Here is an 18909-nt window from a genome sequence, read left to right as displayed (position 1 = left end):
ATCGATCGATGGGTCTCTCTCTCTCTCTCACACACACACACGCACACATGCACACACGCACAAGTGGACCCGTTGAATTATTTCTTTGCTCGTGACAGCTTTTAATTAGGTTCCACTGTAATCTAACTTTTTTCTTAAGTTATTAATTGAGCTCGGTGACTTCAAAAATTGGTACAGAAGCCTTGTTTGGGCCTTTCCGGCGTTGCTGAATGTGGGCTGAGTAGCCATGTTAGGTTGTACTGTACTACACATGCCTTTTTTTTCAACATCAGCAATGCCACTAGGCCGACAGTTGTACACAATATCCGGGTCAACTTGTTATTCTCCGCCCCGCTGGGCTGCAAACTTTCCTAGGAGATATGCATTAGGCTTAACAAGAAAATGGACTTTAAGAAACAATAAATGGGATGTAATTATAATAACTGGGCGGTAACTATAAAAAGATGCACCAAACGCGTAATCAGTTTAAAAAATATATTATTTTTGGAATTTGAAAATTTTCATTTCATTACTTGTTGCGCGCGCAATATTTCGTTGGATTTTAACGTAATACAACTTTATTTTGAAATTATATTTAATCTGAGTAGAAATTTCAGATAAAAATATTTGGGATCCCATAAAAATGTGGGATTTTTTTTGAATTCTATTTTGAGCAGTTGGTTGAAATTATTTATCGTTATCCTAGCTAGAAAATGGGTTGTACTTTTAACAAACTGTAAATGGGCTGTAGTAAATTCCATTAGAATTAAAAAATGGGTTGTACATTCTTACAAATCGCAAATGGGCTATAGGTTCTCTACCACACACTTGTGGGCCTTCTAAGTTGACGCGTCCCCTAAAAAAACTAAGTTGACGCGTATGCAAGGCTTTGTCAACAACACACGGTTCTGGCAGCAGTGGCCGTTGGATGTCCATCCAACGTATGTCGTGCTTCTTTTTCAATCTCGGATATTCTTGCTTCAGCCGCCCAAAAAATGATTCCTCCCCCTAACATCTGGGGCGCACCGTTTCGGAGGCTGACCTGTGGGCCTACTAAGTTGACGCGTACCAAGGGCTTTGTCAACTTAGTGAATATAAACGATTCTAGCTGCAGTGACCGTACGATGTCCATCCAATGGCCGTAGTGCTTCTTCAACCTCTGGTCTTGTTTGCTCCAGCCGCCCAAAGCAGCGCCGGTCGTGCCGCGTGCTCCTGCCTCACGTGGCCGACTGTGATGCCGCGGAGGCCTCACCGCCCCCTACTACTCCCACCGCTGGCCAGGCCATCCCTCTACTCACCCACACCCCCTGTTATTCCGCGGCGACGGCAGCCTCACACCGCAGCCGAACAAGTGAACCCTCGTACTCCTCTCCGCGCGGGCTTCCACTGCCGTGTCTTCCCCGGCTCCGCGTTCTCCCCTTCCTAGGCCTCGCCGTCGTCCACCGCCCTGGTGCTCTCGGCGCGGCATGGTCAACGTGGTCAAGGAACGGCTTCCATCGGACGTGGACTATACGTGGAGAGGCTGACAGCTGGGTCCACGGCGGCAGCAAGGAAGTGCCTCCTTATTATGCGAAAAATAATGATTCCTCCGCCTGACAGCAGGGACCCACCGGACGGGCCACCGTATTTCGTGAAAAAAACATTTCCCCCTGACTGCTGGGACCCACCGAACGGGCCACTGTATTGAGCGAAAAAAACGTCCCCCCGCTGTCAGCTCGGACCCACCGGAAGTGCCTCCTTATTACGCACAAAAAATGAATACTCCCCCTGCTGGTTGGGGCCCACCTTGGTGGGAGGCTGACTTCTGGGCCTACTAAGTTGACGGGGACGGAGTGCTTTGTCAACTTAGTCAATATGAACGATTCTAGCTCCAGTGACCATACGATGTCCATCCAACGGCCGTAGTGCTTCTTCAACCTCTGGTCTTGTTGCTCCAGCCGCCCAAAGCAGCGCCGGTCGTGCCGCATGCTCCTACCTCCCGTGGCTGGCTGTGCTGCCGCGGAGGCCTCACCACCCCCTACTATTCCCACCACTGGCCAGGCCATCCCTCTACTCACCCACACCCCCTGTTATTTTGCGGCGACGGCAGCCTCACACCGCAGCGAATCAGTGAACCCTCGTACTCCTCTACGCGTGGGCATCCACTGCTGCGTCTTCCCCGGCTCCGCGTCGTCCCCTTCCTAGGCCTCGCCGTCGTCCACCGCCCTGGTGCTCTCGGCGCGGCGTGGTCAACGACGTCAAGGAACGGCTTCCATCGGACGTGGACTGTATGTGGAGAGGCTGACAGCTGGGTCCACGGCCACAGCAAGGAAGTGCCTCCTTATTACGTGCAAAATAATTATTCCTCCACCAGACAGCGGGGACCCACCGGACAGGCCACCGTATTTTGCAAAAAAAACGTTTCCCCCTGACTGCTGGGACCCACCAGCTACATCTTCGCACGCAAGGAAGTGTGTCCGGGAAAAAAATGATTCGCCCCCCTCACTGCTGGGACTCACCAGCTACATCTTCGCAGGCAAGGAAGTGCGTGACAGTCGGGACCCACCTGGTCAAAGCGTATGTAGCATTGTCATTCTGGTCGCGAACGTGTACGTACATACTGGTCGATGTAGAGGCGCGCACGTAGCATGTACACGTACGTACGTCGGCCAGTGTGCAAGAAAGAAAATACGGCCACGTACGTACATACGGGAAGGGTCTCGAACGCCTACTCGCGCGTACGTACGGCCAGGGCTCGTGTACATGGCTGGGTCAGAACGGAGAAACAGTGTCGTCGTCGTGTTCATGGGGAGCCAACCGGCTGGGTCGGAACAGAATGCGTCGTCGTGTTCATCGGGAGGGCTTGGACGGAACAGCCGATGGAAACGAGGCCTGGCGTACCGCAGAACGGAGGAAACGGCCTTGTGTTTGACCGGCCACGTTCGAAACGGGATCCTGTTCATCGGGAGGGGTCTGGCGTACCACAAAACGGAGGAAACGGACCTCCTACAGTCGAAACGGGGGTCCTGTTGATCGGGAGGGGTGTGGCGTACCGCAAAACGGAGGAAACGGACTTGTGTTGGAGCGCTACGGTCGAAACGGGGGTCCTGTTCATCGGGAGGGCTGTGGCGTACCGCAAAACGGGATTCCACGGGATACTGTTCATCTCCACCGTCGACCCTCTCCAGCCTCCATGGGCTACTGTTCATCCACCGTCGACCTCCTCCAGCCTCCACCTACGACTGTTCATCCACGGGCTCCTGTTCATCCAGCCTCCACCGTGCGCTACTCCACCGGCTACTGTTCAACCATCCCTCTCACGGGCTCCTGTTCAACCACCCCTCCACGGGCTACTATTCATCCCGCCCTCCATCGTCTACTATTCATCCTGCCCTCCACGGGGTAGTCCTGTTCATCCTGCCCTCCACGGGGTCCTGTTCATCCAGCCCCAACCGGCTCGAACGATCGGGGTCCTGTTCATCCACCCCCACTGGGAACTGTTCATCCAAACCCCCCAGCAACGCTCACTATTCATCCAGAGGCAACGCCACGGGGTCCTGTTCATCCACCCCCACCGGGAGCTGTTCATCCAAACCCCCCAGCAACGATCACTGTTCATCCAGAGGCAGCATCGATCGGCTTTAGTTAGCAGCAGTAGCAAAGGAATGGCTCGATCGGGTTCAGTTAACAGCCATCGATCGATCGCTCGGGTTCAGTAACGCGTAGCCTGTAGTGCAATCGCTCGGGTTTAGTTAGAGCCCAACGCCTCGCTTGGGTTCAGTTAGAGCCCAACGCCTCGCACACACGCACGTACGTACGAGAGAAATGCGCATCGCTCGGCCCCCGACCACCCACCGTAACCGGGGACTCCCCGATATTTTCTGCGCCCTCGCTTCTACCACGGTTTTTTCCGTCATGGACGGCCCAAAGAATGTCATGCAGCTGCGTCTCCGGCCCGCCCAGGACAAAAAGCCCATTTTCTGTCATGATTTTTTGTCATAGAAGTAGGACCCCACCACATCTATGATGATACCGGGTTTTGTCACAATTATCGTCATAGAAGTGTCATAAGTATGACAGAAAAGATTTTTGTTCGGCCCAAAATGTCACGGATGTGTCTTTTTTTGTAGTGATAAGATCAATATATGATCTTTTTATTTCTTTTATTCTTTCTTTTATTTCCTTCAAGATCATAGCAAGAAAGCAAAGCCCTTTACACAAAACTACTCTTTATTATATATCTCACGGGCTCGAGTACATAGAGGGAACATAAAGCAAAACTCAAAGCTAGATCATACTAAAAACTTCATTCTACTAGATCAAGATATAACCAAAAGGATCAAACTAAAAAGAAAACAATAAAGATAAAGGTGTGATGGTGATACGATACCGGGGCACCTCCCCCAAGCTTGGCAGTTGCCAAGGGGAGTGCCCATACCCATGTATTTATGTCTCTTTCTTCGGAGGTGGTGATGATGGAGTTGTTGAACACTTCTTCTCTAACTTGCGTCTGACACTTAAATTTTCCTCCCTCAAGTCCTTGTTCTCGAGCTCGAGTTTCCTTATCTTTTTGCATAATGCCAACTTGTTGTCCTGCGAAAAACGTGGTGGGATAGATTGGACCATAGGGAAGCTTGACTTCTTCAACTCCACATGCATATCACCAGGTCGGGGTAGTGGATCGTCCTCTTCATCAGAACTTGTCTCCTCCGTCCTCTTTGGCTCAGAGTCTTCTTCTTCTTCCGTGGTCCAACCATAATGTTCCACATCCCCATATGCTTTTGGGTTTGTCATATAATCAGCCATGTAGCTCTCTCCCTCCGAATCTTGAGACGACATCTTGCTCCAAATCTGCTGTAAAAACAACTCAAAACGAAAACAGAGGATTTTTTCGTGGTACTGTTGTCAAAACCTTCGGGAGGTTATATAATGAATTTTTACCGACCAAAAGAAGTATCGTGCAAGAAAACGGAGTCCGGAGGGCAGACGAGGTGGCCACAAGGTCGGGGGGCGCGCCCGGGGGGTATGGCGCGCTCACCACCCTTGTGGTGGACTCGTGTCTCTTTTGGACTACTTTTAATTTTCCTAATTTTTTAAATATTCCAAAACGCATAGAATTTATCATTGGAAACGTTTTGGAGTCGGTTTACTTACCGTACCACATACCTATTCCTTTTCGGAGTCTGAAACGTTCTGGAAAGTGTCCCTTATGTACTCCTCCGATGTTACAGTATCAATTATATTGGTCCCAACATTTATGGGAGTACCTGAGATATAATGTTTAATTCTTTGACCGTTTACCACCTTCGGATTCGTGCCTTCGGTGTTGTTGATTTTTATGGCACCGGAATGATAGACCTCCTCGATGATGTAAGGGCCTTCCCATTTAGAGAGAAGTTTCCCTGCAAAAAATCTGAAACGAGAGTTGTATAGCAAAACATGATCACCTACATTAAACTCACGCTTTTGTATCCTTTTGTCATGCCATCTTTTAACTTTTTCTTTCAACAACTTGGCATTCTCATAGGCTTGGGTTCTCCATTCATCAAGTGAGCTAATGCCAAATAACCTCTTCTCGCCGGCAAGTTTGAAAACATAGTTGAGCTCTTTAATAGCCCAATATGCCTTATGTTCTAGTTCAAGAGGTAAATGACATGATTTTCCATAAACCATTTTATATGGAGACATACCCATAGGATTCTTATAAGTGGTTCTATAAGCCCACAATGCATCATCAAGTTTCTTATACCAATTCTTCTAGATCTATTAACAGTCTTTTGCAAAATTAATTTAATCTCTCTATTGCTCAATTCTACTTGACCACTAGACTGAGGATGATAAGGAGATGCAATTCTATGATTAACATCATACTTAGTAAGCATTTTACGGAAAGCACAATGAATAAAATGTGAACCACCATCAGTCATTAAATATCTAGGCACTCCAAACCTCGGAAAAATAACTTCTTTAAGCATCTTAATAGAAGTGTTATGATCAACACTACTAGTTGGAATAGCTTCTACCCACTTAGTAACGTAATCAACAGCAACTAGAATATGTGTATACCCATTAGAGGAAGGAAAAGGTCCCATATAATCAAAGCCCCTGATGTCTACTACACAACCTTCTTCTCATAGACGTTGCTGGGCCTCCAAGTGTAGAGGTTTGTAGGACAGTAGCAAATTTCCCTCAAGTGGATGACCTAAGGTTTATCAATCTGTGGGAGGCGTAGGATGAAGATGGTCTCTCTCAAATAACCCTGCAACCAAATAAGAAAGAGTCTCTTGTGTCCCCAACACACCCAATACAATGGTAAATTGTATAGGTGCACTAGTTCGGCGAAGAGATGGTGATACAAGTGCAATATGGATGGAAGATATAGGTATTTGTAATCTGAAAATATAAAAAGAGCAAGGTAACTAATGATAAAAGTGAGCACAAACGATATTGCAATGCTAGGAAACAAGGCCTAGGGTTCATACAATCACTAGTGCAAGTTCTCTCAACAATAATAACATAATTGGATCATATAACTATCCCTCAACATGCAACAAAGAGTCACTCCAAAGTCACTAATAGCAGAGAACAAATGAAGAGATTATTGTAGCGTACGAAACCACCTCAAAGTTATCCTTTCTGATCGATCTAGTCAAGAGTCCGTAGTAAAATAACACGAAGCTATTCTTTCCATTCGATCTATCATAGAGTTTGTACTAGAATAACAACTTAAGACACAAATCAACCAAAACCCTAATGTCACCTAGATACTCCAATGTCACCTCAAGTATCCGTGGGTATGATTATACGATATGTATCACACAATCTCAGATTCATCTATTCAACCAACACACTTCAAAGAGTGCCCCAAAGTTTCTACCGGAGATTCAAGATGAATACGTGTGCCAACCCCTATACATAAGTTCACGAGGTCACGGAACCCGCAAGTTGATCACCAAAACATACATCAAGTGAATCACGTGATATCTCATTGTCACCATAGATAAGCACATGCAAGACATACATCAAGTGTTCTCAAATCCTTAAAGACTCAATCCGATAAGATAACTTCAAAGGGAAAACTCAATCCGTTACAAGAGAGTAGAGGGGGAGAAACATCATAAGATCCAACTATAATAGAAAAGCTCGCGATACATCAAGATCGTGCTGAATCAAGAACACGAGAGAGAGAGAGAGATCAAACACATAGCTACTGGTACATACCCTCAGCCCTGAGGGTGAACTACTCCCTCCTCGTCATGGAGATTGCCGGGATGATGAAGATGGCCACCGGTGAGGGTTCCCCCCCTCTCGCAGGGTGCCGGAATGGGTCTAGATTGATTTTTGGTGGCTACAGAGGCTTGCGGCGGCGGAACTCCTGATCTAGGTTATGTTCTGGGGGTTTCTGTATATATAAGAGGTTTTGGCGTCGGGAACAAGTCAGGGGGGTCTCCGAGGCGGCCACGAGGTAGGGGGCGTGCCCAGGGGGTAGGGCGTGCCCCCACCCTCGTGGGTGACTCGGGACTCTTCTGGCCCATCTCCGATGCTCCGTGGGCTTCTTCTGGTCCAAAACTAATCTCCGTCAAATTTCAGGTCAATTGGACTCCGTTTGGTTTTCCTTTTCTGCAATACTCAAAAACAAGGAAAAAACAGAAACTGGCACTGGGCTCTAGGTTAATAGGTTAGTCCCAAAATCATATAAAATAGCATATAAATGCATATAAAACATCCTAGATTGATAATATAATAGCAAGGAACAATCAAAAATTATAGATACGTTGGAGACGTATCAGCATCCCCAAGCTTAATTCCTGCTTGTCCTCGAGTAGGTAAATGATAAAAACAGAATTTTTGATGTGGAATGCTACCTAACATATTTATCAATGTAATCTTCTTAATTGTGGCAAGAATATTCAGATCCATAAGATTCAAGACAAAAGTTTAATATTGACATGAGAACAATAATACTTCAAGCATACTAACAAAGCAATCATGTCTTCTCAAAATAACATGGCCAAAGCAAGCTATCCCTACAAAATCATATAGTCTGGCTATGCTCTATCTTCATCACACAAAATATTTAAATCATGCACAACCCCGATGACAAGCAAAGCAATTGTTTCATACTTTTGATGTTCTCAAACTTTTTCAATCTTCACGCAATACATGAGCGTGAGCCATGGACATAGCACTATAGGTGGAATAGAATGGTGGTTGTGGAGAAGACAAAAAGGAGAAGACAGTCTCGCATCAACTAGGCGTATCAACGGGCTATGGAGATGCCCATCAATAGATATCAATGTGAGTGAGTAGGGATTGCTATGCAACGGATGCACTAGAGCTATAAGTGTACGAAAGCTCAACAAAAGAAACTAAGTGGGTGTGCATCCAACTTGCTTGCTCATGAAGACCTAGGGCATTTGAGGAAGACCATCATTGGAATATACAAGACAAGTTCTATAATGTAAAATTCCCACTAGTATAAAGTGACAACATAGGAGACTCTCTATCATGAAGATCATGCTGCTACTTTGAAGCACAAGTGTGGTAAAAGGATAGTAGCATTGCCCCTTCTCTCTTTTTCTCTCATTTTTTTGTTTTTTGTTTTTTTGGGCCTTCTCTTTTTTTTGTATGGCCTCTTTTATTTATTTATTTTTTCGTCCAGAGTCTCATCCCGAGTTGTGGGGGAATCATAGTCTCCATCATCCTTTCCTCACTTTGGACAATGCTCTAATAATGATGATCATCACACTTTTATTTACTTACAACTCGATACTTAGAACAAAATATGACTCTATGTGAATGCCTCCGGCGGTGTACCGGGATATGCAATGAATCAAGAGTGACATGTATGAAAGAATTATAAAGGTGGCTTTGCCACAAATACGATGTCAACTACATGATCATGCAAAGCAATAAGACAATGATGGAGCGTGTCATAATAAACGGAACGGTGGAAAGTTGCATGGCAATATATCTCGGAATGGCTATGGAAATGCCATAATAGGTAGGTATGGTGGCTATTTTGAGGAAGGTATATGGTGGGTGTATGATATCGGTGAAAGGTGCGCGGTATTAGAGAGGCTAGCAATGGTGGAAGGGTGAGAGTGCGTATAATCCATGGACTCAACATTAGCCATAAAGAAGTCACATACTTATTGCAAAAATCTATTAGTTATCAAAACGAGGTACTACACGCATGCTCCTAGGGGGATAGATTGGTAGGAAAAGACCATCGCTCATCCCCGACCGCCACTCATAAGGAAGACAATCAAAAAATAAATCATGCTCCGACTTCATCACATAACGGTTAACCATACATGCATGCTATGGGAATCACAAACTTTAACACAAGTATCTCTTAAATTCACAACTACTCACTAGCATTACTCTAATATTACCATCCTCATATCTCAAAACAATCAAAAGGAATCAAACTTCACATAGTATTAAATGCACTTTATATGAAAGTTTTTATTATATCCCTCTTGGATGCCCATCATATTAGGACTAAATTCATAACCCAAGCAAATTACCATGCTGTTCTAAAGACTCTAAAAATAATATAAGTGAATCATGAGAGTTCATCTATTTCTTCAAAATAAAACCACCGCCGTGCTCTAAAAGGATATAAGTGAAGCACTAGAGCAAATGACAAACTACTCCGAAAGATATAAGTGAAGATCAATGAGTAGTTGAATAATTATGTAACTATGTGAAGACTATCTAACATTTAAGAATTTCAGATCTTGGTATTTTATTCAATCAGAAAGCAAAACAAAAGAAAATAAAATGATGCTCCAAGCAAAACACATATCATGTGGTGAATAAAAATATAGCTCCAAGTAAAGTTACCGATGAACGAAGACGAAAGAGGGGATGCCATCCGGGGCATCCCCAAGCTTAGGATCTTGGTTGTCCTTGAATATTACCTTGGGGTGCCTTGGGCATCCCCAATCTTAGGCTCTTGCCACTCCTTATTCCATAGTCCATCGAATCTTTACCCAAAACTTGAAAACTTCACAACACAAAACTCAACAGAAAACTCGTAAGCTCCGTTAGTATAAGAAAATAAAACCACCACTTAGGTACTGTTGTGAACTCATTCTAAATTCATATTGGTGTAATATCTACTGTATTCCAACTTATGTATGGTTCATACCCTCCGATACTACTCATAGATTTATCAAAATAAGCAAACAACACAATGAAAACAGAATCTGTCAAAAACAGAACAGTCTGTAGTAATCTGTATCAAACGTATACTTATGGAACTCCAAAAATTCTGAAATAAGTGGGTGGACCTGAGGGATTTTTCTATTAATCATCTGAAAAAAGAATCAACCTAAAAGCACTCTCCAGTAAATAATGGCAGCTAATCTCGTGAGCGCTAAAGTTTCTGTTTTTTACAGCAAGATCATAAAGACTTCACCCAAGTCTTCCCAAAGGTTCTACTTGGCACAAACACTAATTAAAACATAAAACTACATCTAAACAGAGGCTATATGAATTATTTATTACTAAACAGGAACAAAAGCAAAGGACAAAAATAAAGTTGGGTTGCCTCCCAACAAGCGCTAACGTTTAACGCCCCTAGCTTGGCACGATGATTTCAATGATGCTCACATAAAAGATAAGAAGTGAAACATAAAGAGAGCATCATGAAGAATATGACTAGCACATTTAAGTCTAACTCACTTCCCATGCATAGGGATTTTGTGAGCAAACAACTTATTGGAACAATAATCAACTAGCATAGAAAGGCAAAACAAGCATAACTTTAAAACTTTAAGCACATAGAGAGGAAACTTCATATTATTGCAATTCCTACAAGCATATGTTCCTCCCTCATAATAATTTTCAGTAGCATCATGAATGAATTCAACAATATAACCATCACATAAAACATTATTCTCATGATTCACAAGTATATAAATTTTACTACTCTGCACATAAGCAAAATTCTTCTCATTCGAAATAGTGGGAGCAAACTCAACAAAATAACTATCATGTGAAGCATAATCCAATTGAAAATTAAAATCATGATGACAAGTTTCATAGTTATATTTATTCTTTATAGCATACGTGTCATCACAATAATCATCATAAATAGGAGGCATGCTTTCATCATAATAAATTTGCTCAACAATACTTGGGGGACAAAAAATATCATCTTCATCAAACATAGCATCCCCAAGCTTGTGGCTTTGCATATCATTAGCATCATGGATATTCAAGGAATTCATACTAACAACATTGCAATCATGCTCATCATTCAAATATTTTATGCCAAGCATTCTATGTAATTCTTCTTCTAGTACGTGAGCACAATTTTCCTTCCCATCATTTTCATGAAAGACATTAAAAAGATGAAGCATATGAGGCACCCTTAATTCCATTTTTTGTAGTTTTCTTTTATAAAATAAACTAGTGATAAAACAAGAAACTAAAAGATTCGATTGCAAGATCTAAAGATATACCTTTAAGCACTCACCTCCCCAGCAACGGCGCCAGAAACTGCTTGATGTCTACTACACAACCTTCTTCTCGTAGACGTTGTTGGGCCTCCAAGTGTAGAGGTTTGTAGGACAGTAGCAAATTTCCCTCAAGTGGATGACCTAAGGTTTATCAATCCGTGGGAGGCATAGGATGAAGATGGTCTCTCTCAAACAACCCTGCAACCAAATAACAAAGAGTCTCTTGTGTCCCCAACACACCCAATACAATGGTAAATTGTATAGGTGCACTAGTTCGGCGAAGAGATGGTGATACAAGTGCAATATGGATGGTAGATATAGGTATTTGTAATCTGAAAATATAAAAACAGCAAGGTAACAAATGATAAAAGTGAGCACAAACGGTATTGCAATGCTAGGAAACAAGGCCTAGGGTCCATACTTTCACTAGTGCAAGTTCTCTCAACAATAATAACATAATTGGATCATATAACTATCCCTCAACATGCAACAAAGAGTCACTCCAAAGTCACTAATAGCGGAGAACAAACGAAGAGATTATTGTAGGGTATGAAACCACCTCAAATTTATCCTTTCTGATCGATCTATTCAAGAGTCCGTAGTAAAATAACACGAAGCTATTCTTTCCGTTCGATCTACCATAGAGTTCGTACTAGAATAACACCTTAAGATACAAATCAACAAAAACCCTAATGTCACCTAGATACTCCAATGTCACCTCAAGTATCCGTGGGTATGATTATACGATATGTATCACACAATCTCAGATTCATCTATTCAACCAACACACTTGAAAGAGTGCCCCAAAGTTTCTACCGGAGAGTCAAGACGAAAACATGTGCCAACCCCTATGCATAAGTTCACGAGGTCACGGAACCCGCAAGTTGATCACCAAAACATACATCAAATGAATCACGTGATATCCCATTGTCACGACAGATAAGCACATGCAAGACATACATCAAGTGTTCTCAAATCCTTAAAGACTCAATCCGATAAGATAACTTCAAACGGAAAACTCAATCCATTACAAGAGAGTAGAGGGGGAGAAACATCATAAGATCCAACTATAATAGCAAAGCTTGCGATACATCAAGATCGTGCCGAATCAAGAACACGAGAGAGAGAGATCAAACACATAGCTACTGGTACATACCCTCAGCCCCGAGGGTGAACTGTTGGGGAACGTAATAATTTCAAAAAAATTCCTACGCACACGCCAGATCATGGTGATGCATAGCAACGAGAAAGGAGAGTGTTGTCCACGTACCCTCGTAGACCAAAAGCGGAAGCGTTAACACAACGCGGTTGATGTAGTCGTACGTCTTCACGATCCGACCGATCAAGTACCGAACGCACGGCACCTCCGAGTTCAGCACACGTTCAGCTCGATGACGACCCTCGAACTCCGATCCAGCCGAGTGTTGAGGGAGAGTTTCGTCAGCACGACGGCGTGGTGACGATGATGATGTTCTACCGACGCAGGGCTTCGCCTAAGCACCGCTACGATATTATCGAGGTGTAATATGGTGGAGGGGGGCACCGGACACGGCTAAGAGATCAATGATCAATTGTTGTCTATGGGGTGCCCCCTGCCCCCGTATATAAAGGAGCAAGGGGGAGGCGGCCGGCCAAGGAGGAGGGCGCGCCAAGGGGGGAGTCCTACTCCCACCGGGAGTAGGACTCCTCCTTTCCTTGTTGGAGTAGGAGAGAAGGAAAGAGGGGGAGAGGGAGAAGGAAAAAGGGGCTGCACCCCTTGTCCAATTCGGACCAGAGGGGGGGTGCGCGCCTCCTTCCTTTTCGCCTCTCTCCTCTATTCCCGTATGGCCCAATAAGGCCCAATACTTCTCCCCGGCGAATTCCCGTAACTCTCCGGTACTCCGATAAATACCCGAATCATTCGGAACCTTTCGAAGTCCGAATATAGTCGTCCAATATATCGATCTTTACGTCTCGGCCATTTCGAGACTCCTCGTCATGTCCCTGATCTCATCCGGGACTCCGAACTCCTTTGGTACATCAAAATACATAAACTCATAATATAACCGTCATCTAACTTTAAGCGTGCGGACCCTACGGGTTCGAGAACTATGTAGACATGACCGAGACACGTCTCCGATCAATAACCAATAGCAGAACCTGGATGCTCATATTGGCTGCTACATATTCTACGAAGATCTTTATCGGTCAGACCGCATAACAACATACGTTGTTCCCTTTGTCATCGGTATGTTACTTGCCCGAGATTCGATCGTCGGTATCTTAATACCTAGTTCAATCTCGTTACCGGCAAGTCTCTTTACTCGTTCCGTAATACATCATCCCGCAACTAGCTCATTAGTTGCAATGCTTGCAAGGCTTATAGTGATGTGCTTTACCTAGTGGGCCCAGAGATACCTCTCCGACTATCGGAGTGACAAATCCTAATCTCGAAATACGCCAACCCAACAAGTACCTTCGGAGGCACCCGTAGAGCACCTTTATAATCACCCAGTTACGTTGTGATGTTTGGTAGCACACAAAGTGTTCCTCTGGTAAACGGGAGTTGCATAATCTCATAGTCATAGGAACATGTATAGGTCATGAAGAAAGCAATAGCAACATACTAAACGATCGAGTGCTAAGCTAACGGAATGGGTCAAGTCAATCACATCATTCTCCTAATGATGTGATCCCATTAATCAAATGACAACTCATGTCAATGGCTAGGAAACATAACCATCTTTGATCAACGAGCTAGTCAAGTAGAGGCATACTAGTGACACTCTGTTTGTCTATGTATTCACACAAGTATTATGTTTCCGGTTAATACAATTCTAGCATGAATAATAAACATTTATCATGATATAAGGAAATAAATAATAACTTTATTATTGCCTCTAGGGCATATTTCCTTCAGTCTCCCACTTGCACTAGAGTCAATAATCTAGATCACATCGCTATGTGATTTAACATCAATAGTTCACATCACCATGTGATTAACACCCATAGTTCACATCGTCATGTGACCAACACCCAAAGGGTTTACTAGAGTCAGTAATCTAGTTCACATCGCTATGTGATTAACACCCAAAGAGTACTAAGGTGTGATCATGTTTTGCTTGTGAGATAATTTTAGTCAACGGGTCTGTCACATTCAGATCCGTAAGTATTTTGCAAATTTCTATGTCTACAATGCTCTGCACGGAGCTACTCTAGCTAATTGCTCCCACTTTCAATATGTATCTAGACCGAGACTTAGAGTCATCTAGATTAGTGTCAAAACTTGCATTGACGTAACCCTTTACGATGAACCTTTTGTCACTTCCATAATCGAGAAACATATCCTTATTCCACTAAGGATAATTTTGACCGCTGTCCAGTGATCTACTCCTAGATCACTATTGTACTCCCTTGCCAAAATCAGTGTAGGGTATACAATAGATCTGGTACACAGCATTGAGTCTTACTCAATTTTCATATTAGCATCACAACCCCAAACTTTAAGAAACGACAACTTTGATTTCTTGCCAAACCACAGTTCATATGGTGTCGTCTCAAACGGATTTAGATGGTGCCCCTTTTTTTACGTGAATGCAGCTGTCTCTAATGCATAACCCCAAAACTATAGTGGTAAATCGGTAAGAAACATCATAGATTGCACTATATCCAATAAAGTACGGTTATGACGTTCGGACACACCATTATGCTGTGGTGTTCCAGGTGGCATGAGCAGTGAAACTATTTCACATTGTTTTAACTGAAGACCAAACTCGTAACTCAAATACTCTTCTCCACGATCAGATCGTAGAAACTTTATTTTCTTGTTACGATGATTTTCCACTTCACTCTGAAATTATATGAACTTTTCAATTGTTTCAGACTTCTGTTTCATTAAGTAGATATACCCATATCTGCTCAAATCATCTGTGAAGGTCAGAAAATAATGATACCCGCTACGAGCCTCAATATTCATCGGACCACATACATCATTATGTATGATTTCCAACAAATCTGTTGCTTGCTCCATTGTTCCGGAGAACGGCATTTTAGTCATCTTGCCCAAGAGGCATGGTTCGCAAGCATCAAGTGATTCATAATCAAGTGATTCCAAAATCCCATCAGCATGGAGTTTCTTCATGCGCTTTACACCAATATGACCTAAACGGCAGTGCCACAAATAAGTTGCACTATCATTATTAACTTTGCATCTTTTGGCTTCAATATTATGAATATGTGTATCACTACGATCGAGATCCAACAAACCATTTTCATTGGGTGTATGACCATAGAAGGTTTTATTCATGTAAATAGAACAACAATTATTCTCTAACTTAAATGAATAACCGTATTGCGATAAACATGATCAAATCATATTCATGCTCAACGCAAACACCAAATAACACTTATTTAGGTTCAACACTAATCCCGAAAGTGTAGGGAGCGTGCGATGATGATCATATCAATCTTGGAATCACTTCCAACACACATCGTCACTTCACCCTTAACTAGTCTCTGTTCATTCTGCAACTCCTGTTTCGAGTTACTACTCTTAGTAACTGAACTAGTATCAAATACCGAGGGGTTGCTACGAACACTAGTAAAATACACATCAATAATCTGTATATCAAATATACCTTTGTTCACTTTGCCATCCTTCTTGTCCGCCAAATACTTGGGGCAGTTCCGCTTCCAGTGACCAGTCCCTTTGCAGTAGAAGCACTTAGTCTCAGGCTTAGGACCAGACTTGGGCTTCTTCACTTGATCAGCAACTTGCTTGCCGTTCTTCTTGAAGTTCCCCTTCTTCCCTTTGCCGTTTTCTTGAAACTAGTGGTCTCGTCAACCATCAACACTTGATGTTTTTCTTGATTTCTACCTTCGTCGATTTCAGCATCACGAAGAGCTTGGGAATTGTTTCCGTTATCCCTTGCATATTATAGTTCATCACGAAGTTCTACTAACTTGGTGATGGTGACTAGAGAATTCTGCCAATCACTATCTTATCTGGAAGATTAACTCCCACTTGATTCAAGCGATTGTAGTACCCAGACAATCTGAGCACAAGCTTACTGCTTGAGCTATTCTCCTCCATCTTTTAGCTATAGAACTTGTTGGAGACTTCATATCTCTCAACTCGGGTATTTGCTTGAAATATTAACTTCAACTCCTGGAACATCTCATATGGTCCATGACGTTCAAAACGTCTTTGAAGTCCCGATTCTAAGCCGTTAAGCATGGTGCACTAAACTATCAAGTAGTCATCATATTGAGCTAGCCAAACGTTCATAACGTCTGCATCTGCTCCTGCAATAGGTATGTCACCTAGCGGTGCATCAATGGCATAATTCTTCTGTGCAGCAATGAGGATAATCCTCAGATCACGGATCCAATCCGCATCTTTGCTACTAACATCTTTCAACATAATTTTTCTCTAGGAACATATCAAAAATAAACACAGGGAAGCAACAACGCGAGCTATTGATCTACAACATAATTTGCAAAATACTATCAGGACTAAGTTCATGATAAATTTAAGTTCAATTAATCATATTACTTAAGAACTCCCACTTAGATAGACATCCCTCTAATCATCTAAGTGATCACGTGATCCAAATTAACTAAACCATAACCGATCATCACGTGAAATGGAGTAGTTTTCAATGGTGAACATCACTATGTTGATCATATCTACTATATGATTCACGCTCGACCTTTCGGTCTCAGTGTTCCGAGGCCATATCTGTTATATGCTAGGCTCGTCAAGCTTAACCTGAGTATTCCGCGTGTGCAACTGTTTTGCACCCGTTGTATTTGAACATAGAGCCTATCACACCCGATCATCACGTGGTGTCTCAGCACGAAGAACTTTCGCAACGGTGCATACTCAGGGAGAACACTTTTATCTTGAAATTTAGTGAGAGATCATCTTATAATGCTACCATTATGCTGTGGTGTTCCAGGTGGCATGAGCAGTGAAACTATTTCACATTGTTTTAACTGAAGACCAAACTCGTAACTCAAATACCGATTCACAGTTCGGTGGCTCCGAGAATGCTAGGGTTTCACGGAGAGTTGAACTCGGTCACACCGATTCGCAATTTTCGGTCAGACCAAAAAGCGCATGTGCAATGGCCTAAGCCAAATCGGTGAGACCGATTTCTACAACTCGGTCGGTCCGAGATGAGTTCGGCGGAAACCTAACCCTAAATTTTCGAATCAAACCTAACCTAAAGGATGTTTTCTCTGGATAGATTGTTTTCATACGTGGTAATGATCATGGCAAAGCAATGTGCTAGCAATCGGAGTAACGAAATAGCACAAAGTATCGAACCCGTACCCTAGTTCGGCGGGAGTTCGCTACGGCGACCACGGTGGAGCAGAATTCCGTTGACGGTGATGGAAACTAGCGGCGGGAGGTCGCTGGCGGCGAGGAGATGATCCGGAGACCCAAGGCGGCAGAGCAGGATACGCGCGGGCTGAGGGCTTTTGAAGAAATTTCCAAAATCTCACCCGTGGATATATATATATATATATATATATATATATATATATATATATATATATATCCCGACCCTGTCAGTGTGACCGAGTGGAACAACTTGGTGGCACCGAGATGCAGAATCGCAAGCGGTTACTGCAACTCGGTGTGACCGAAAAGTTCAAATCAGTTGCACCGAGATGGAAAACCTAGATCAACTTAGTGAACTCGGCGTGACCGAAGTGGATGACTCGGTCATATAGAAATGCACAAAGAGGTTTTGGAAGTTTAAGCCTATGAAGAATCGGGGACTCCGAGTGCTCCTCAAACAGAGTGGTTCGAATCTGACTTGATCAAACTATGTGATGTAGCATGAATAGAGTTTGAGAAGAGAAAAGCATAGATAGCTAGAGGGAGTTCTTAGGCATTCTTGTCCATCCATTTGGCAAAATAGAAAAAGCCAACCAATCAAAGCAACAAATGGATGTCCTCGAATGAGTGAAATATGCAATCAACATGCTCACACAATAAAATAGCAAATGAAATATGTGACAAAGCATGCACAAACACTCTAGCATCTATCAAGCAATTGGCGATGACTAGGTAATCTATATATGAGTATATTGACTTAGGAGTCAAATCAGAACATTTGATCATAGGTCATACTCATCGTTTAAGAACAAGTGGAGTTACCACTTTTACATAAAGCATTGTTGTGTTCACACCACTAGAGTTGCTTTAGCTCAATTGATTTGAGTAAAGCTCCCCCCTAGATTTGATATCCCCCCTAAGAGGGATGAACTAACCTTGGGTTTTGTTGATGATGACTTCATGTAGGTGTTGAAGATGTGGACGCTCAATGTTGATGTAGATCATTCGGAGCAATCCATTGGAGTGAGTTGCACTTTCAATACCTACACGGGTTAGTCCCACAAGGAACAAACAAGGATATCCATAGACATAGAGTGATGTACACACAAGATGATGTCCATGAAAACATTAGGTTACCTTGTCCCTTGT

This window comes from Aegilops tauschii, chromosome 7, assembly GCF_002575655.3.
Source record: "Aegilops tauschii subsp. strangulata cultivar AL8/78 chromosome 7, Aet v6.0, whole genome shotgun sequence".
Classification (NCBI taxonomy): Eukaryota; Viridiplantae; Streptophyta; class Magnoliopsida; order Poales; family Poaceae; genus Aegilops; species Aegilops tauschii.
This window is presented reverse-complemented; position numbering follows the sequence as displayed.